This window comes from Myotis myotis, unplaced genomic scaffold (genome assembly GCF_014108235.1).
Source record: "Myotis myotis isolate mMyoMyo1 unplaced genomic scaffold, mMyoMyo1.p scaffold_m19_p_13, whole genome shotgun sequence".
Lineage (NCBI taxonomy): Eukaryota > Metazoa > Chordata > Mammalia > Chiroptera > Vespertilionidae > Myotis > Myotis myotis.
In genome coordinates, this window is record NW_023416317.1 from 6,814,699 (window position 1) to 6,836,684 (window position 21,986).

The 21,986-nt window shown below is 47.0% G+C and overlaps 1 protein-coding gene across 15 annotated transcripts in view; it reads left to right on the forward strand.

The window, feature by feature from the left end:
- The window catches only part of MAGI1 (membrane associated guanylate kinase, WW and PDZ domain containing 1), a 577,726-nt gene that overhangs the window by 276,140 nt on the left and 279,600 nt on the right, over positions 1–21,986 (forward strand). The window lies entirely within an intron of this gene.

Consider the following 21,986-nt stretch of genomic DNA (forward strand, 5'->3'; position numbering starts at 1 on the left):
GGCCATGGTGGGGACATTCTCTGAGAGCCTACAGTTGGGGACCGGGTTAGTGCGCTCAGGCTGCCATAACAGAACAGGCTGGGGGTCTTAAGCTACAGGGATGCGTTTTCTTACAGTAGGTTCCTTCTGAGGCCTCTCTCCCCTGCAACATGTGCTGCCTTCTCATGGTGTCCTGACATGGTTTGTATTCAATGCATGCGTGAATGTGTCCTGATCTCCTCTTTTTTATTGATTGATTGATTTTAATCCCCACCCAAGGACATGCTTAGAGAGAGGAAGGGGGGAATAGAGAGAAAGAAAGAGAGAGAGGGAGAGAGAGAGAGAGAGAGAGAAACATTGATGTGAGAAAGAAACATCTATTAGTTTTCTTCCATATCTGCCCCAACAGGGGATCAAACCCACAACCCAGGTATGGGCATGTGCCCTGACCAGGAATCTAACCAGCAAGCTTTCCATGCACAGGCCGACGTTCAACCAAGTGAGTCACTCCAGCCAGGCCTAAGCTCTTCTTTTTATAAAGATATCGGTCATACTGGATTAGGCCTCACCCACACGACCTCCTTTCACTTTAATTACCTCTTAAAGACCCTCGCTCCAAATACAGTCACATTCCGAGGTCCTGCAAATTTAGACCTCAGCATAGGAATTTTGAAGGAATACAGTTAAGCTCAAAATTCTTCAAGTTTGCTTTTACTCTGGCTTAGTTATGTGATCTTGGGCAACTAGTCTCTACAAGTCAGTTTCTTCATCTTTGACTTGAGAGCAATTGTGTCTTAGTAACTGTCTACCTCACAGGTTGTGGGGGCTTTGGGAGCGGTCATGTTGAGACAAAGCTGGAAACTCCTCGGTGCTCTGGAAATGGAAGGGGGAAAGTGAAACTCAGAATAAGGATCCTCTAACTGTGCCCGTGGAAGCCTTTGTCTTTCAGATTATGCCTCGAGTGTCTCCCTCCTGTTCTGCCATATACTAGTTTGCCTTTCTAAGCCAAGACTCAAAAGGCTGGTGGAATCTCGGGGGATAACTTCTTAACTTTTTAGTGATGAGGTGATCCACAAAGAGAATTCTCAGCAGTTACAAACGTAGGCTTTTATTTGCCATAGTTTGCTGTTTTCCCATCAAGTAGGCTTTTTGGGTGAGCCTCAATCATAAGGACACTAGTTTTGAACACAGTTATTTTTAATAACTTAAAGCACACCGGGTACTTCTAGGCAGTGTTACACCAGTTATGGTGTGTGCTTCAAGTAATGTAGAGGCTCGAGCCATTCAAACTTAAAAAAAAATTGCTTGACCAAAGCAGATCTTGAGTGTCTAAGCTGTTGCATGCAACATGTGAACTGAGCCCTCCATGCCGGGTGAGGTGCCGGAACCGGCGTCAGCGTGCTTGCACTCGTCTCTCATGGATGAGACACTGAGAAGCGATGCTAAATGCACCTGGTCTTACGTGGCAAAGAAACGCAGCAAGTCTGCTAATGTTTAACTTTGTTTCTGATTTTGCATCTTTATTTCCCCCAAACTCATCTATAATGTCTCTAAAAGGCTTACCTATTTTGTCCTCTCTCTGGCCTTTTCAGCGGCTCTTAATGTATTCATAAACGGTGGACCAACCCACTAGCAAAGGCAGAGACTTGGCAAAAGGCGCAGCTTCAAAGGGAAGTTTTCTAAAGCCCTTGAGGGCTCTGTGGTCCAGTGTGCTGGGCCCTGCGCTGGGAACAGAGAGAGAGCAGCTTTTCATTTGCTGCTCTGTCCCTGACGCCTCTGCCGCTGCCTGAGATTGGCTTGAGAAATATGCCGGGCTGCTCATTTTTCCCTCGCCGTGTTCTTTACTTGGAAAGAGCTGAGATAATTATATGATTGCAGAACACACTTCTGTCACACAAAAGGGAACAGAAATCATGTCTTTAATATGTTATATATACCCATCTTTACTTGAGAATGATTGGCTGGTTTTAAGTGTAATTTCTATCCTGCCGAGGCTGGGGTTGTGGGTCTGTCTGGTCCTCTGGGCTCTTTGAAATTAGAACAATTTGTTAACTCCTGGCAAACCTCTGACATCCCCTCTGAGGCCGCAGAGCCTGTTGAGCATTGAGAGGGAGAGTTGAACATGACTCTCCCCTGCTTGGCGGGCTCTCCCCTCCCTCCTTCTCTTCCCGTCCTTCAGATTCCTTGGCCTCTGGTGGGAGAGGAGGAATAAGGGGAAGCCAGTTGAGAAGAATGGCAAGGGCTCTGTGGAAGCCGCCGGCAGATACGGAATGCACCTCCTGTCTGTTCTTTCCCCTTCCTTCCTCTTTCTCTCTTTTCTCTTCTGTTGCCGTCTTCTCTACTCTCAACCTTCTACTCTTCTCTCCTCTCTTCCTCTTTTCTCAAGTCATCTTTTTCCTTTTTCTCTCCTCTCCCCACCTGCCAGCCTCCCTGTTTACTGAAGCTCCAATTAGAAGTAACTATCCATATTAACGAGTGGCTTCTCTCAGCCAGCCTCTTAGCCCACCCATGTTAGGGCTCTCTCTCCACCCGCTGCCCCCGCCCCAAGGGCAACCATGCACCCTCTGGGCACAGTCTCTCTCTTTCCACAGAGACACGGGGCTCTGCCCACACTGCTCACTGTCCATTGCAAGTGGCCAGAGGATGCTTACGTCAGCGAAAGCTGGCCTTCCTCCCCTGCTAGCCTCATTACCTCCTCTTCCTTGGCGCGCTCATTTTCAAACCGTTCCCATATTTACATCATTGGGATTGATTTCTTGTAAGCGGAGAGGAAAGCTGGGTTGAGTCTCTTCTGTAAAGGTTGGAGCAATGTTGAAACTCGGGTGGGAGAAAGTTTAGTTGTGAGGGAGGGATCGATTTTATCAGGCTGGTTCTAAAGATTTCTTTTTTAAAATATGTTTTTATTGATTTCAGAGAGAGGAAGGAAGAGGGATAGAGAAATAGAGACATCGATCGGCTGCCTCCTGCACGCCCCATACTGGGGATTGAGCCTGAAACCCAGGCAAATGCCTTGACCGGGAATCAAACTGTGACTTCCTGGTTCATGGGCCGACGCTCAACTACTGAGCCACACCAGCCGGGCTAAAGATTATTCTTTAACTTACAGAAAGTGGGTTACATTTATAGGGTTGATTCGTTTGGTAAATAGCAGATGTGCAGAATATATCCTAATCCATACTCTGGTAATGAAATGCTTTTCAAATATGTATCCACTGATGCTCTGATGCTTAACTCTTCGTGCCTATTGGTTGTATATTCTTCACACTGTCACAGCCCCAGGCTGGACTGGCATGACCATAACTGCGTTTTCACAAACCTTCTAATCATCAGTGTTTTATTGACTTGCTTTCCTCCGGTTCGGCTATTGGTGTAGTTTAAAGGCTTTGCTGAGAAAGGAACTTGAGAGGGAAGTTTGAAATCCGTGGCTGGTGAAATGACTTTTATCCAAGAGTTTATTCATAGTAACTCTCTTCTCCGGGGAACCTTGTGCCACCTTGATTGCATGTTTTGTTTGTTTAGAAAGTGCTTCCATGTGGCGTAGCATCCACCCTGCAGCATCTGAGTAATGGCATTTGAATTTGGAAGTTACTCCTCCAGAGCCCTGCAGGTCGGCATTGAAGAAACATTTCCTTCAGCGAAGGCCCAGTGGCCTTTGCCGGTAGACGTTCCTGCACCGTCTACAGGAACTGCAGCAAACACAGTCATGTTCGACCAGGAGCTGTCCTCTCCGAACACGTTTGATCAGGAGCTGTCCTCTTCATCCCCCTGCCCGAGCGAGACAGTGGTGCCCTTGAAATGACGAATGGAAGCCACTGTGGTTTGGCATGGGAATTTTTTGTGCATGCCGTGCCAAGGTGGAATGATAGGACTGGGCTTAAAGCAAGTTGAGCGTCTTGAATAAAGGCCCTCAGTGTCTTCCGGTTGAAATTACAGTCAGATGCAGGCACCTATCACCATGGCCCTCAAGCCCCAGTGGTGTGTGGCCATTTCTTGTTTTTTAGCCCCATCCCCTGCTGGGCCCCAGCACCCATCACACTGGTCCACAGGAAGGCCGGGTGCTGGCAGACTGACTGGCAGACCCTTGCATTTCCGTTTCCCTCCGCCTGAGTCCCTGCCTTCTCCTCGTGCCCGGAACCCCCTTTCCCTCCACTCTGGCCGCACCAGCTGCTCTCCCGACCCCCAGGCTCCCTGCTGCCCCTATAACTTGGCTGATTCTGTTGAAGCGAACACTTCCCAGCTCATTGAAGCAGGCGCCTCGGCTCATTTGGGCAGTTCCCCCATTTGTAGCTCTCTGCTGGTCACAGAGGAAGTGCTCAGTGGCCATTTGCTGAGTCGGTGGATGGAGCCTGGGTAAACTGAGGAGCACAGAGGTTTCTATGGCTCCTGGCTCCTTCTGGAATATTCTGCTCTTTCTGCTAAGTGTTCCACTGAGGCTTTGGCAAATTCTGCTCAGATTTGCTTATTCATGTCAACAGTTGCCATGGTTTGCTATTTCAGAGCTTTTTTCTTTTTTTTTCCTCTTTTTTTGACAACAGAAATGTGCTTTTAGACAGAGGCACCCGTTTGACATAAAGTTAAGATTATTTTGTTTTAAATCCCACCTGCAAAGCCAGGGGAAATTTAAACTTGCCTGTGTATCACCCACTAATGGATTTCCCAACAAGGCATAACAAAATGCTAATACTTTCATCACATCCAGGAGACAGAAATAACTGGAGAACCCAGTTTGGACCTAGGAACTGCTTGTTGACTAGAAAGTCCTGAAAGGTGCATCCTCACACGCACAATTCCAGTCTTTGCTCTTGAGAAGAATTGGTCCCTCATGGGCTTGGGGTGGGTTTATGCTGAAACTACAATGCAGGCAGAAATGTCCTGCAATAAGGGAGTAACCTCGGCACCACGAGCAGTTTCCTTTGTTATTTAATAGGCACATCAGTGTCAGCTTCCCACTGGATTCCTTAGGGAGAGGACATAGCCCGAACCTCTCCGGTAGCCCTGTCTTAACAAGAGAGCAGTCATTTGATTTGGAATTATTTCCCCACATTCACGTAATCTTTGCCGTGGAGCAGTTAAGGTCTGACCACCCGGGGGGTGTGAGGATGTCCAGGATGTGTCATTCAGAGCCATACGTGGGAGGTTCTGCGATGGAGTATGATAGTCACAGGCTGGTCCCCTGGGAATGAGGATGCAGCATGGTCTGACGTCGCTTAGTCTGACTGGGCACCTTGCAGAACTGCTGTTTTAAAGATTGAGCTAAATTTCACATAACACAAAATTAACCATTTTGAAGTGTATGCCCATAGTTACGTTTTAAGGGATTGTGGGTACAGTTGGCATGGGTCCAATCGGGGGTTTCCTGGACAGCTGGCTGGCCGTGGTATGCCACTGAATGCTAACGGCTTTGTGAAATTTCATAGAGCAGACAGAATACTCAGTTAAGCTAACACACTCCAAAAACACTGAATTACTTAAAATAACACTTTATTACCCAAATGTAAGTGTAGAAATCATTTTCTCTTACTTCAAATAGACCTTGATAAGAACATAGCTCGACTTAACACCACGAGAATGTGAACTTGTATAACATCCCCTGAAATTCTCTGTGTCAGCGTCCTGCCCGATATCTGTGTGAAGGTAATCTGAGATGAATTGTGGCTGATCTTAACCTCAGCGAAGGTCTCCAGAAACGCAGCCAGGCAGAGCCGTTTTTAATTGATCAGGGACTTGGGAGAGCCCCGAGGAGTCTGTGCTGCAGTGGGAAGCCGTGTTTTGAGTTTAGAAGGAAAATAACAGGAGTTATAGGGGAGGGAAGGTAAATATGAGAAGACCTCACAGAGCCCGTCTCCTGCAGAATGGAATGAGTGAGGGCTAGTGTGCGACTAGCACCGAGGAGTCTCCTCACCCCCCAGGAGCGTCTCTACCTCGTGTTAACACTGCAGTGCCACGCATGGCATTAAAAATGAACAAACAAAAAAATGAATTCTTACAGGGTCATGCATTCAGATGCACAGAAATTCTCAGGAACTGATTAAAATAGCGGTTGAGAACAACGAAACGGACCTACCGTAGCATCCCTAAACTTACAAACCACAGATGCCCCACGGAGTCGTTTGTCAAACATGCACATTCTTGGTGCCAAGTCAGGTGAGAAAAAAATTCAAGTCAAAATAGCCTTTCTGTGCAAAGAGAGTTGGAAACAGATCAAGGGCCAGAGACACCTGGCAGTGGTGATGTCCCAGCAGCCCTGGGTGGCAGGTGGCTGTGAGGCCAGGCAGGGCCGCCAATCTGGTTCCAGCCTCTCGCTGGGGAGCATAGATGGGCCTCTCGGCCAGTCGGCTGAATCGAATCCTGGGGCTGATGCTCATTTGGTAACAACTGTGCCCAAGAAAACTGGAAAGAGTTGGAGCTTGCAAGCAAACTGCAAAGAGACGGCAGAGTTCCGTTCAGGGAGGGAATGACTTAGCCTCTTCTTGTTGGTGAGCTACAGCATGAAAGAAATGAGGCCGGACACATAGCCGGCTGCGCTTGTAGCATGTTGCTCAGGAAATGGTATTTTCCTATGAGGGCTATGGAAAGAGAACAGTGGGTTGGTGACCCGCTTCCTTCTTCCACACCTCTTCACCCCTGCCCAGGGAGGCGCTTCATTAACCAAGACTCTTAAAAAGCAAAGGCAGCAATAAAAGGCTGTTCAGGTTGTTCCAAACCCCACTGAATTCTAGGCAAGTGAATTTCTTGAAACAACTCGAAGCCCATCAATGTGTAAGAAACCCCTAGCTACCCTGAAGTTAACAATTTCCTGGTTAATGGGAGTTTGGGTACCATTTTATTGACAGCCTTCACCAATCTGGAGCTCATTTCGCTGAGGGTCATTTACCCAAGCAAACCAGTGCAGTCGCACCGCCCACTGTCCTGCAGGCATGCCCATCAGCGAGGGGAAAGATGATGTGTGTTCTTTGGTGTCATTGAAACCTGCCATAACCTGCCACTTTCTATCAGCATGACCTTAGGCAAGTTTTGCACAGTTTTGAGTTTGAGATCGTGCAGGATATCCAAGCGGCAGTGCCCAAGCACAGTGGGATGTGAGCTTGGCTGAGAGGAAAGGCTGGTCTGGAAGACTCCTCAGCATTCATAGTGACTGAAGCCTTGGGCTTGGATAGAATCCCTTCAGGGCAGAGCATAGAGCGAAATGAGAAAGCGCACTGGGAGTGTATTTAAATTTTCTTGGGGAAATTTTTATTGAGTCTATTCAAATCTGTGAGAAAAATTGCCCAGGGCAGACTTGCTAGCATTTGAATAGTCGCCTCACAGTCTTGGGTCCTCACGCACACCCCTACTCCTCCCGGGTTCAGAGAATGCCCGCCTGGTATGCTTCACTCTAGTCAGACACCCTGGACATGAGAGCAGCTGTCAGATTTGCTCACCTGCTGGCTCAGTAGTGCGGCAGCAAGGACTGCGAGCCGGCCCCTCTGCTGAGCAGCCCGGAGCCCATGGTGCCTGGAAGCGGGAAGGAGGCCATGCCAGGTGCAGGGTGGAGCTCCTGCCCCTGGAGCCTTTCCTAGGCCCCTCCTCCAGATTCAGTCTCTGAGGACACACGCGTCCATGAGCCTGAGCGGGGGCAGCCCTGCATCTCCGAGATCTGAGGGAGACTGTTCCTCACCACCATATGCTGAGCCCAAGCTTTGAGGAGTGGAAATTAACAAACAAAAAGCGGGAGCTGCTAATTTATTCATTTATTTGACAAGCATGCACTAAAGACCAAGGCTTTAGAGACGCCCTGGTTGCCAGTGCAGACATGGTGCCTGCTTTCAAGGCATTCAATCTGGAAGAGATAACTAGATAAAAGAGTTACAGGTGATGAAGTATTCTGATAGAAAATAATCGGATAGTCTTTAGCCGAGAAGGCTGCTCAGAGGAGGGGCCTTGTAAGCCGAGTCCTGAAGGATGCAAAGAGGGTCGACGTAGGAGGATAATCAAGAAGAGATTAAGCCCGACTGGCGTGGCTCAGTAGTTGAGTCTTTACCTATGAACCTGGAGGTCGTGGTTCGATTCCTGGTCAGGGCACATGCCCAGGATGTGGGCTCAATCCCCAGTGTGGGGCATGCAGGAGGCAGCCAATCAACAATTCTCTCTCATCTTGATGTTTCTCTCTCTCTCTCCCTTTCCCTTCCTCCTGAAATCAATAAAAATATATGTTTGTTAAAAAAAGAAGAGATTAAAAATAATTGAAAAGGCCAAGGCGGAGAGGGTTTGGTGATTCTAGAAAGAGGCGTGCCATGTGAGGGGTCTCCTGGGACAGTCTGCAGGACCTGTGATAAATGACAGCAGTAACCGAAAGGCCATGTTGCACTGGACTTTTCTTCTTTCCATTATAGTCCTTATTTCACAGGCCTAATGAGCACTCCCCAAAGGTGGCTGTGTGTGTGCACTGAGTTTTTAAAGAAGCAGGGGGGTAAGAGTTTGCCCACAAAGGGCTGAGGCCTTTTAAACTGACACTTTAAAAATATTTGCATGCAAATCCTTCCTGACATTTGGATTTAGAAGACCAATGGGCTTGCTCGAATGTAGTGAACACCGACCAGAAACCTCCCTGAGGTTTGTCATCTCCAGCACAGCAACGTTCCAGCCAGAGCTCTGAGCCCTGAGGGAGGCCGGTCAGGGCTCCGGTGTTGGCACTTGGACTTCCCAAGGGCCACATGCTAAGGAGATGAGAGAGAGAGAGAGAGAGAGAGAGAGAGAGAGAGAGAGAGAGAAGGGGGGAGGAGGGGCTCGGGAGGAATAACAGGCATGGGGAATATATGCAGGCAGTGATTTGCATATGATTTGCATACCACTTGATAAGCTGAAATCTGGTCTCAGAGAATGTTCAAATTAAAATTTTATCACAGCGACTTGTGCAGCCATTTCTTAATATTCTCACCTCTGTTTTATTATTTTGCTCCTATTGATTGTAATTCATGTATTTCTTTTTGTTGGAAATTTGCAGTTGTGATTCAGAGCATCAGCGGAAGAAAAAAAGGATTGCCTGGGTCCACCAGGGACCATTTCTTGGCAAATGAGGTTTGCATTCCAGCCCTTCCTGTCACGTCTTTCTTACTCCTGTCGTGAACGTGCCTTTATTGGGGCCCGTCTTGGGAGCTCTAGGGAGCTATAATTGAGATAGAAAAAAAAAAGTGAATTTTGCATGGATAGCTACTTGGATTTAGGCATTATTCTTAGGAATTGTGCATTTTTAGGTGAGTTACTTTGTCTATTGGGACCTGTGTTTTTTCATTTGTAACTGGAAATAAATAATATAAGCTTTATAGGCTATTGTGAAAATTAAGCAGTATGCACACGGTGCTCAGCCCAAGGCCAGCCATTACTCTTGCCAACCTGTACCTGTGAGCTGTCCTCAAACCTATTGTGGGCATAACATTGTCTCTGGAATTTGGTGATGAGCACGTAGGTGGTGGCCCAGCCTTAGGGGGGCTGTTGACTGTGATTGGGGACCTTGCCCCTGTTGTGGACGTGGGGAGTGGCCCCAGCACTGCGGGGACCTGAGGAGCTGCACCTTCTGAGTGCTCACCTTTGCCCTTAATATTTTATTAACACATGCACTGACTTCATTAGAAGCAATTAAATAAACAGCTTCCAGTAAAGACTTTCTGAAATTTCAGTACCCGGGGCTGTTAGACACTCGCATTTTCTACCCCGCGAGGGTTTCTTATACAACGTTTTCTTGTCGTTTTTTAATTTGCTGACTCCTGCTAATGATCAGAACTGCCACCTGAAACAGTCACAACATGAGGATGAGATTGGATGTGGTTGCCCAGCTTCATTTATAAGTAGGCCCAGGGCAGCCATGGGATACAAAGCTTGATTTAAAAACATATTTAAAACATTAGATCCATTTGAGTGTCGTTGCTAAAATTTGCTGTTTATTATTTAAGGACTCTCTCACCCACCTCATAAACCTGTTTTTAATTTACAAATCAAGAGTAAATTTGTGTCTCGTTAAAATAAATGTATAAGATCTCACAGTTTCCTTCAGGCAGTGGTTCTGGGACTTGAGTGGCAGCAGAATCCTTCCGGCCTGCCCCGGAGCTTTGGTCCAGAGCTTCTGGAGCAGGTCCAGGAATGTGCATTTCTAGCAAGCACCCAGGGTTCTGATGCTGCGCGCAGGGGCCACGCGGGGAGAGTCCGGCTTTAGGGAGAATGTATGGGCCACACGGGAGGGCCTTCCCCCATCTTGTTTCTTTATGACACGTGTTTCATGGTGAGATCCATTGCTTTTTACTCAGAATCCAAATATGTATTTCTGTTTGGCTTTTCACCACGATTGTTTCAAATTGGGAAGCTGAGTTTATGGTATCTGGCAGGAGGGTAGCAAGGTCTTAGGGTCAAATAGACATGTTTTAATGGATGGATAAGCTGCTCTTTAGGTTAAAGTCGGCCTTAATCGTTTTCTTCATCAGTGGGAATTCATTTATTCATTAATTTAACACATTTATTGGGAACTCCTAGGCACCTAGTATTGTTCTAAGAGTTCCGGATACTCCATGAGTGAAGAAGATACGATTGCTTCCCTAATGCTGTCTAGGTATTGGATGAGGCACAGGAGTGGGGGAGGGAGGGAGCCTACAATAGATACAACACATGCCAAATAGAAAGTGTTATAGAGAATAAAGCTGGATGAAATGACTGAGTGACAGTGAGGAGGGCTGCTTTACATCAGCGAGAGGTATGCAGGCAGTACGGGGTCCTGCTCATAGGTATTTGGTGACGGAGGATGTTTCTGATGGAGGAAGATGCTTCCAGGACACGGAGGCAGGAGTGTCCTTGCTGTGTTTGAGGAAGAGCCAGGAGGCCAATGTGATGGGAACCCTTTGGGTGGAGGGAAGGGCGATGATGAATGGCCCATGGATTTCACTCTGAGTGAGAAGGGTGTCCTGGGGGGCAGGGGTTGAGATGTGCAGTGATGGGGTCTGCCTTGCCTTTAGAAAGAGGAGCAGTGGCTGATGGTAGAGAAAGGAAACAGATCATCCAAGGTGATATAGGATGAGTAAAGGGAAGTAACGCTTGTTGCCTCACACATGGCAGACATCACAAATCAATCACAGAGTCCTTTCCTGGTGGGCATTGCTGGGGATGACTTCTGAACGCAGCATGCAGGCAGCACTGAGCTTGGAGTGTGCACACAAGTAAGATCTCTTTCCGCCTGTCCCAGCAGTTCAGACATCAAATGGCTTGTGAACACATAATTTAGCCTTAAAGGAGGTCCAGGCATCTGCTCTAGGTTCATTCAGTCATCCACAATGTATGTTGTACATTGTGAGGCAGACGGTACAAAAGTCCAGAAGCCAATGGCCTTGATAAGTTCAGATCATAAGCCCTGTGAAGAAAAACGACGTGACTGACATCTGGAAAGTGAGCAGTTGGCCGTTTAAATAACAGGGAAGGGCATTTGGCGCAGGGAGCGGCAAGTAGGAGGTCCCCTGGACAAGCTGGACTGGAGGGCAGCGTGTCTATGGAACATTCCCTGTTTCCTCCTAGTTCACACGCACCCTTTGGTCCACGCAGAGTATGAGCTCCGAGTGCTCTCCCTGTGATGTGATTGGCAGGTCTCAGAATTATTCGATGGGGTGACGCCTACATCAGGTCTGGGCCTCCTAATACTCTCCCTCCCCAAACACCACCTTCCTCTGCACTCATTTCCACTCTGTCTTTCCTCCTCCAGTCAGTTCTCTTTTAACCTTTTTTTCATCTTACCAGCTACCTATGTGGACGAGGATTGTCTGGGGGGATATATGAAGGTTGGTTTCTCATGGCATTTATGTAGTAAAAAGTTTATTAGTTTGGGGAACGTTCCCCCCCCCCTTCCCTCTATGATTATTCTTTGTAATAAATACCCATCTAATTTACTAAGTTTTTCCCTTGAGCACAAGCAACCTTTTATGCAAAAGAAATTTCTCATTTTGTGCCCTGATAGAGTAGTTGCTGAAATACACACACAGGAGAAGTCATTCAATAGGAAAAATAAAATAGGAAGGAAACCAATTATTTCATGTTCAGGGAGTCAGCCAGCCAGAGTGGTGAGTAGGAATTGCAGTGTTTTGTCATGGACGTTTTGGGGGCATGTGATAGATTTGTGCTTTTTAGGACACTCATTTTATTGGGCATCACTTTGGGAAGGGCAGCTGAGGGGTTAGTGCCCAGAGCAGGAGGCAGGGGGAAATGTCAGGGCACCTGCCATTTCAAGGTAAGAATTCCCAGGTATGATTGGGCAAGAGCCGAAAACTCGGCCAGAACCAGTGGTCAGTGGTGTGTGCAGCTGTCTGAATTAAAGAGGCTTTCAGGTTAGACCCATGGTCAGCAAACCGCGGCTCACAAGCCACATGCGGCTCTTTGGCCCCTTCAGTGTGGCTCTTCCACAAAATACCACGTGGGGGCGTGCACATACAGTGCGATTGAAACTTCATGGCCCATGCGCAGAAGTCGGTATTTTGTGGAAGAGCCACACTGAAGGGGCCAAAGAGCCGCATGTGGCTCCCGAGCCGCAGTTTGCCGAGCTGCGGTTTGCCGACCACTGGTAGACCGTCCTGCTCTCCACCCCTGCGCAAGGCTCACCAAGCTTTGTTTACTCATCTGTACAGTGGAGTTGATTGGATCCGCCCACTGGGTGGCGTGAGGAGGAACCCAGGCTGGTGGTGGTGAGGACAGTTCCCATTTGAGCACTTACTCCCTGCCTGGCCATTTTCCAAGGCACTTGACACCCGTCACTTCAGTTCCTCCTCACGACGGCCTGGGGAGTGGACACTGGCGTCCCACATCCCCACTGCGGAATCCGGACACAGAAAAGTTGAGTGAGTTGCTCAGGGACACCCTGCTTCGTCCAGTGCCTCACAGACATCAGTGTTTATATAAAGGAAATAACTGCAGTCGCTGCTGTTTAGATTTAACTAAAAAAAAAAAAAAGACATAGTCTGAACATATTGCAGCACATAGGAGGTCAGATACTTAATCCCTCTTGATTTTTGTTTGTTTAGTTATCTGGCTCCCTTTCATGGCACTCATTTTCATCTTGGTTTTTCCATTGACAAAAAAGTCTGTTTTTAACTTTTTTAACCCATTGCTTTCTCCCGTAAGCCCCGAACACGGGCGCCCTGTTAGAGCGTGACGCCTGCTGGTCCTTTCAGCGTGACCTCTTCTCCGGTCCCCCTAGGGAGACTCTCCCCATGACAGGGAAGTAGACATTTTAAGTAAATGAAAAAGATCCTCCAGGAAATTATGATTATTGGCCTTCTTGGAAACATGGCCCATTTCTGTTGTTTCCTATGCGCCAGGTGCCTTGGAACCAGCAGTGTGCGGCGGTGAGGACAAGGGCCCAAGTGTTGGCTTTGTGTGTGAAGGTTGCCTGGTCTCTGAAAGTCTCTCACTGTTTCAGTCTCAGCCCCCACGTCTGCCAAGTGGGGATGGTGGTGATGATGCTGTTGATGGTGATCCTAGGGTAGAATGTGGTTATACAGATCTCATATAACCTATGGAGGGTAAGTCACATCCTCTCAAGTAATATAATTCATGTTCTTTGTGTTCTCCTTTCCCCTCAATATCCAGTTGCCCTCACAATGTTCACTCTTACCCCTTTTCTTCCCTTTTTTCTTCCATTTATCCAACATTCCACCCACCTACCCACCCATCCTTCCATCCGTTCATCCGTCCGTCCGTCCCTCCTTCTCAGCCTTGAGTACCATTTTTACCAAATGCCCTTTGAACCCTGGGCACACAGCAGTGAACAGAACAGGTGCAGTCCCTGCCTTCATAGAGTTGACTTTCTTTCCCGCTCGGCCCCCTGTACCTGGTAACTTAAATAAGATTTTCATCCTGTAGGTTGGGGATCCGAATTTGGGGAAATGATGTCCCATTGGGTGGTTTTCCTGGCACAGTGCGCTGATTGCAGATGGAGCTATCTGCCTTGCCCCTTAGGAAGGAGGTGCTGATGTTTGCTTGGCTAGGAGGTTGAATAGAGAGGAGGAATTTGTCCAAAGAACACCAAGCACACACAAAAATATTAGCCGAAGCGGGAAAATGGAAGAAATAGAGACAAGGCATCGCTGTCAGAGGGCATTTAAAATAAAGATAGGTTAGACAAATGGTGGTGTTCACTGAGGAAATAAAAAAGCAGTGAAGTTATGATAAACGAGAAGAACATTAGGTATATATTCAAGGAGGAGGTCTAGAATGCCATCACCATCAGGCTGTGATGCCAAGAAGTGTCATATGCTTATCACTATTTACCATGGGATGGCCATATGGGTATCAATCCATATAATGACAGTATACAGACATACATATCATTTACAGATATGTTTCTCTCATTTTAGCTTGTTTATTTTCTGTTTCATCTGCCCTCTAGATTTTTCACTTCATGCTATCAGTGCATCTGTATCCTCAGTGTCTAGAACAGTGCCTGCCTGGCACAGGGTAGCACTCCACAAATACTTTTGAATAAATGAATTAATCTCTATTGAAACTTAACTTGCAGATAAATTAAGAATGGATGATCCTACAGTTTGCAAGAACCTTAGGTTATTTAATAATTTAGGCAGTTCCAGAATTTTCCAATCAGAAGATAACTATGAACAGTTTTCAAATTATGGTCTTTGTGGATTCAGGAGTTTCTTATTAATGTCTCCGAGTGGATTTTTCTGGGAGCAGAGAAATGCTGCGTGAGGGGACTGGGCTTCCACGCCCAACTTTGATCAGAGTGGCTCTGCTTTTATGTGATTTAGATATCTGGCTTCTAATTAGATGTGATTTGAAGAACAGTTTTCTCTACTTGAAAGTGTAGATTAGATTAGAAAATTCTCATTTGCTCTAGGAGTCTCCTTGATCTCCTCTCTGACCCACTTCAGGCTTCTCTACTTGGGAGCCATAATGATCTTTCAAAGTTGAAATCTGGTTGTCATGCCCCTCCCTCTCCCTAAAACACCCCGGTGGGTTCTCATCAATAATAAAACCGATATCTACCACTTATTCAGCATTACTAAGTCCCAGCACCATTCTAAGCACTTTATGTGTATTAACTCATTTGATCCTCTATATTGGATAGAGAGTGTTATAAATCCCCATTTTACAGATGAGGGGACCCAGGCTCAGAGATGTTAAAATACTTTTCCAAGTGATACATCTAGTAATCAATCTCCAAATAAAGACAAAATAAAGATCTTAAGGGTTCCAGATCATTTTGCCTGGACCCTTCAGGCAGTTTGGTAAAACCTACAGAAAGCATCTCAGAATACTATTTTTAACTACATATCTATGTAATAAAAGCCCAAGTGACCATTACAGCGGAGCGACCCGAAAGACTGGTCACTATGATGCACACTGACCACCAGGGGGAAGATGCTCAACGCAGGAGCTGCCCCCGGGTGGTCAGTGAGCTCCCACAGAGGGAGCGCCACTCAGCCACAAGCTGGACTCATGGCTGGCGAGTGCAGCTGCCATGGTGGGAGCCTCTCCTGGCCCTGTAGCAACAGGCTGGGATGAGCATGAGCGGTGCGGTGCCCGGCCCTGATTCGGGCTCCTCGCTGGCCACCTGCCACTTGACTTACTCTACATCTCCCGAGGGGTCCCAGACAGTGAGAGAGATGTCCAATTGCCAGCTTAGGCCTGATCCTGCAGAGATTGGGCCTAGGCTGGCAGTCGGACATCCGCTGATGGGTCCTGTACTGTGAGAGGGTGCAGGCTGGGCTGAGGGACAACCCCCTCCCCAGTGCACAAATTTCATGCACCGGGCCTCTAGTAATAACATAATATTACAAAAAAATAATTTTATTTCAATACAGTTAGCATATTTTTTTTTTTTTTAGTTAATCCTCACCAGAGGATATTTTTTCCATTGATTCTTTAGAGAGAATGGAAGGGACGGGGAGAAACAGACAGAGAGAAACATTGATGTGAGAGAGGCACATTGGCTGGTTACCTCCTGCATGCACCCTGACTGGGGCTGGGGATTGAGCCTGCAAACAACTTACGTGCTCTTGACTGGAATTGAACCTGCAACCCTTCACTTTTCAGACGGACACCCTAACCACTGAGAAAACCCAGCAAGAGCATTAGCAGAATATTTTAAGTATATTTGTAGCAGATGCATTATAGAAGTAATATATGAGCTTCTTTAAATACCTTTAAGTAACCAGATCTCGAGCCAGGCATAATAACTCTGTAATTTCAAAGTTGTGATGAACACAAATGAATTTCAGGGTGTCTGCAAGATCCCCAACATGATATAAAAATACTACCAATTTCTATTGGTGCAAAAGCTGCAGATATTGCTATATTACCATGACTTTTTGCATATGTTCATACTAGAAGGCAATGCTGAATTTTAGTTAAGGGTTAGTGAAAATAAGAATGTGATTTTTTTTTTTCCTATCCACGTTCTCAGACCTTGGAATATGATCTTAGTAATAACTCCTTCCTTGTTTTACACACTACAGCTTGGCCTCGGATTACCTTGCCAGCCATACATCTCCGATCTCACTCCCTTGCTTTTGCTCTGCGACCACACAGCTTACCTCTCTCTGGTCTCTCCTACTCTTCTCCACAGGGCCTTTGCACATACTGCTCCCCCTGCCTCGAATATCCTTCCTATCCCTCCTGTCTTTCCCATCTCAGTTCATGTGTCACTTTCCCAGGGAAGACCTTGGTCTCCCCAACCAGGTCACCCTCCTCTCTTAGAGGACCTGTCACCGAATCTCATGCTCCAAATCAGAGCTACAGGCTGGGTTGGTTTGTGTGAATAGTTGATCAAGGTCCGTCTCTCCAGAGTTTAAGCTTCATGAGTGTATTCGTTCATAAGGGTTGTCATAACGAAGTCTCACAGCCTGGGTGGCTGAAACAACAGAAATGTATTTCCTCACGGTGCTGGAGGCTAGAAGTCCAAGGCCAGGTGTCAGCAGAGTGGGTGTCTTCCAAGTCTCCATCTGTTGGCTTGCAGAGGGCCACCACCTTTTTGTGTCTTCACGTGGTCTTTCCTCTGTGTGTGTCTGTGTCCATTTCTTATAAGGGCCCAGTCCTATTGGATTAGAGCCTGCCCTGCTGGTGTCATTTTAATGTTATTACCTCTGGAAAGACCCTGTCTCCAAAGGCAGGCACACGCTGTGATACTGGGGTTAGGGCTTTGGCATAGGAATCTGGCAAGGTTGGGGGTGGGGTCACAATTTAGGGAAGGGACGAAGTCTGATTTCACTAACAAGTATACCCCCATCAGCTGGCACAGCACTTAGCCAGACTAGGCCATCAGTCAGTGTCTGTTACCTTAATGAGTACACATGCAAGCACACAGGTATGATGCCATACTGTGTGGACTGATGAAACATTTAAAACTTGTATTTGTATCAATGTTCTAACATTGAGCTTGTTCCTTGAGTTCTCTCTTTCACTGTTCTTAAGTTATCTGATCTATGAATGTCCACGTTACATTTTTAAAGAGAAATCTCATGTATCTATACTTGTCTGCTTGAAATTAAATCACAAATACAGAATATTTAAATTTCACCTCTGGAGTGATTAGTTGCAACCTGAATTTTATTCTGTTCTGGAATGCAACACTTTGATTTAATAACAGCTCTTTGGTTGTATAAAGTAGGTTTTTAGTTTCCATGAGAAACTAATCAGATTGGAATTGGTTTAAGCACCTATTTTCTGGGTTGATTTCAGAACAGAAATCTACACAGATGAGAATTTTCTAATCTGTGCATACCTTTTCCTTTTTGCTCATGTCAGCACAAGTGGCCACAGCAGTCTCAAGTACAAAATTGAGGATTGCCACACAATGCTGACACTTAACTTCTGGAAGTACGTTATCTTGAGACATGCTGGGATAGTAGGATTCAGATTCTGTTAGATTGTGAAGGTCAAGGTGCTTACATTTTTAGCGACACAGCCCCCAGACAGGGGAGCAAGAGCCAGGAATGTGCCTCAGACGGAGGCGGTGGGCCCTGCCTGGAGGGTGTGCGTCCCTGGTGAGATGCTACTGGGGATTGTTAGAATAAATAGACAAGAATTATAATAAAAGAAAGTTACACACTCAAGGGGCACTGGCAAACAGGATTCTTAAATGCAGGACGTCACAGAGCCCCTAGTCTGCTGGTGAACTTTCCCCGTGGAGTCTTCAGGGTGCAGACCTTCCCACACATTTGCCCAGACTTGCTGCTTATGGACTGGTATCCTGGAAAAGGATCTCTGAGTGGTCTCTCTGGACAGTCTAAATAGCTCACACATTTTGTTGGTTTGGTTAGTGGGGTATTTGTATCAGAATTTTGTCTTCTACCATTCGGGATATCATTGTGTTATATCTTGGTATTTCACAGGCATCATTCCAAATGTCAAATTTGAACACAGCCCACTATAGTGCTTAAAGTTTTCTACACCTGGCTGTAAGGTTTTACTAAACTCAGCAATTAAAAAAATAAAACATCTATCTTTTTGTTGTTGTTGTTGTTACAAATGTCAGAAAGCCAACTCCAACTGAGTTTAGCAAAAAATAGTGTGGAAGTGTCTTGTTGACTTAGAGTGCGCCACCAGGATTCAGCCCCCTGCATCTGCTTCTTCCTCCGCTGTCATTTGATTCTTCACAGAGAGCTTTGCCTGTGAAGCAAATGGGCTCCAATAGGTCTCCTCCCGGAGCATTTGCAGTACAAATCGAGCTTTTCTCTGCCACCTTCCAACAGAGTCCCAGATGTAAACTTCGCTGGGCTGGTTTGGGTCCTGACTCTCTCCCTCTCAGCCCTGTGATGGGCCTGGCTAGATTGTGTGCTGTCTCTTATTAAAAGGGGTAGAATCAGCCCCATTGAGACCACATGCCCTGAGCCAGGAAGGGACCTGGGGGATGGATGCCCAGAAGTAAATGAAGATGCTGGGGCCCAAGGGATGTGTCCTTGGCAAGTAGAGATAACAGGCATTCCACTCACCCCCTTTGGAGTTTGTTAACTTGTGCAAACCTCTTTTCCTGTTTGCTGAATGAAGAAGATTTCAGTTAATCAAGCTTCTAGTTAGTTAAGCTGCAGCTAATTAAGTTTGTTAGATAATCAGGTGCTGATGGCATCAACAAGTGTAAGAGATGTCACAGAAATGAAATAAAAGGTCCTGACATGGGTTCCCTGTGGGGACACGTGAGAGGGCGGATTCTGGGCGGATTCACACTGTCCCAGAGGACACGCTGGACTAGGGGCCTAGCCCCTCAGCTTCTCCATGGCGGGGAGGGGAGCGATGGCTCCTTCCTCCTGGTGTCACCGTGGCCTGGCAGGGTTACTGCTCGGGGTTGTTGTTCTCGTTGCTGTAGAACTAGGAGGTTGGGTGGTTTTTCGGAGCAAAGAGAAAGCAGGTTTGGGAGAGGAGATGCTGAGTGTGCATTTCAATCGAAATGCATTGGAGCCGCTGGTGGGACAGGGAGGCGGCTGGGCACATGGGCCCCGGGCCCATTGGACCGTGTAGTGGGACAGCCTTACTCATTCCAGACAGAGCTTTCCCTGCGGAGGTGTGGGCACCCCCCTCACGAGGAGCCGGAGGCGGGTGCTCTGTCCCGTAACGACACTGTTGAGGGAGGTGTTTAGGGACCATTTGCTTCCTGTTCGAGGCGCTGGCGTTGGGCCTCAGAGGGATGCTGTTTCCAGTATTTCCCTTGTGAGTGGCGAGCTGCGTCCGATGCCACGCGTCAGTGGCGTGGCACCACGTTGCCTCAGCGAGGGTGAATTGGGTCACACAAGTCACACTCCAGGAAAAGGCACATTTCTTCTTGCACTTCAACTATTTTCCCAGGGCGGAGGATAATGTAGAAAATAAAACTACACGCAGAGCTGACCCTGCGTGAGCAGTTTCTTACTCAGTAGTTCTCAGCTCAGTGCCTCCCTGCTTTAAGGTAAATATTTTTAGTGTTCCTTTTATTATCCTAAAATGAAATCAATAGATAATACATCCGTTAACAGGCCTCATTCTTAAACTATAGAAAATAGAAGGAAAGTGATTTATAATAAATGATGTGCATGTAGTGCGTGTTCAGCCCAGGTTCAGAGGAATCGTGGGGAAATGCAGATTAAGATGTGGCAGCGGGAAGGGGCTGGCGAGATTCTGCATCTAATGGGCTCCACGCCGCATAGCCAGGCTCTGGGAGACGTGGGGAAGTACCAGCTGCTTGTACCTCTCTGTGGCTTCCCTCCAAGTACTTCCGCCATAAAACCACTGCTCCGGGGCATGGAATGGGCCACCGACAGCGAGAGCGCGTTGCTGGTGCTGATGCGATTCTCTGCAGTGGTGATCGACTTTATAAAGTCCCCGCGAAGCAGAGCGGCGGTCCGCTCATGGTGCCCAGTTTTGCATGCATTGTATGGTGAAACTGCAAAAGCATGCTTTCATTCCTGTTTCAACCTTCCACAGGAAGGTTCTAGGCTCAGATGCTTGGCCATCTGATGCATGCTGTAGCATGGTGCTTTGAGACACCCTGCCCCCCGAATCCTCCCCACTGCTGAGGTGGCTCCCTTCCTCTCTGTGTTCAGAAAGCACCCCACAGATTCCCACCATCTGTGGAGAACTCCGAACGTAAAGACCAATACAAGCGAATACAAAGAACACCCCCATAGGTGCGGTCATGGGGTCATGTGACACCTACAGTTAATTTAGTCCAAGTGCCCCACCAGCCAGGGCACAAAGGAAATAGGGACAGGCGGGGTGGTGCATTCTTTTGGAGGTGTTTTCCCTGCTGCTCACTGTTTCCCTAGTAACTGGGGGGCTGCTGCTGTGGCCTAGCAGCTGACAGGTGTGTTTGACACTGCATCACGCGTCACGCATCGCACATCGCACATCAGAGAGGGTGTCAAGTGGAGGCTCCTGAAGCATCTGAAGCAAATGGAGATACCTTTTGGGGGAAAAGTGAGTGTTAACTTCCTAGTAACCGAAGGCTGCTTTGTGTTTTTCCAGCTGAGTCGCCACCTGTCCCAGTGGCTGTATTCCCAGCGGCAGGGACAGGAGAGGGCAGTGCTCAGAGCTGCGTGGTGACCCGGGGTCTGCCTGGGGCAGGGTAGGTACTGAAGCTTGTTTCTAAAGTAGAAAGGACGGGTGACTGAATTAGAACAGGAAGATGGAGATGGGTTTTATTAGTTGCATCACATGAGGTATTTATATTCAAGGGATTATCATTCCTAAATTCAACTTGCTGCCTCAACTGGTTTCTAAAATGCTGTCACCCTCAGACAAGCTGCATTCTTTGACATTGTGCTGGATAAGAAATATATGCAATATATTTCCCCCCACTTTTTAAGAATATATTTTAATTGATTTCAGAGAGGAAGGGAGTGGTAGAGAGATAGAAACATCAATGATGAGAGAGAATCATTGCTTGGTTGCCTCCTGCACCCTCCCCACTGAGGATCGAGCCCGCAACCTGGGCATGTGCCCTGACTGGGAATTGAACCTTGGGCCCTTCAGTCCACAGGCCGACTCTCTATCCACTGAGCCAAACCAGGAAGGGCTATTTTCCCCTTTTGATGTCAGCACTTTTAATACCACCGACATATAAAAATGATATATTCATTACAGACTATTTGAAAATTAGAAATTTGAGAAAAAAGTTAAAAAAACAATAATGGTATATAATCCCACCACCTGGAAAGGGCAACTGCTAACCAGTACAGTGTTTCCCCTTAATCTTATTTTTAATGCATAGATATGCAAGCACGCGATCACATTCTAACAAAGTCAGCGTAGGTCACTAGTTTGGTATGTTAGTATTTTTACTTAATATTGTAAAGTCTGCATCTTAATGATGCTTTATTTTTGCAGTTATTTGCTGTTAGTTGAAAAACTTGGGGGAATTGTAGATTCACATGTAGTTTTATGAAATAGTTCGGCAGGATCCCTTACATACTTCGCCCAGTTTCCACCAGTGTCACGTTTTACAAAGCTGTAGTGTGGTACAGCACCCAGGGCGTCGGCACTGACACGCTCTAGCAGTCTCTTGCAGATTTCTCAGG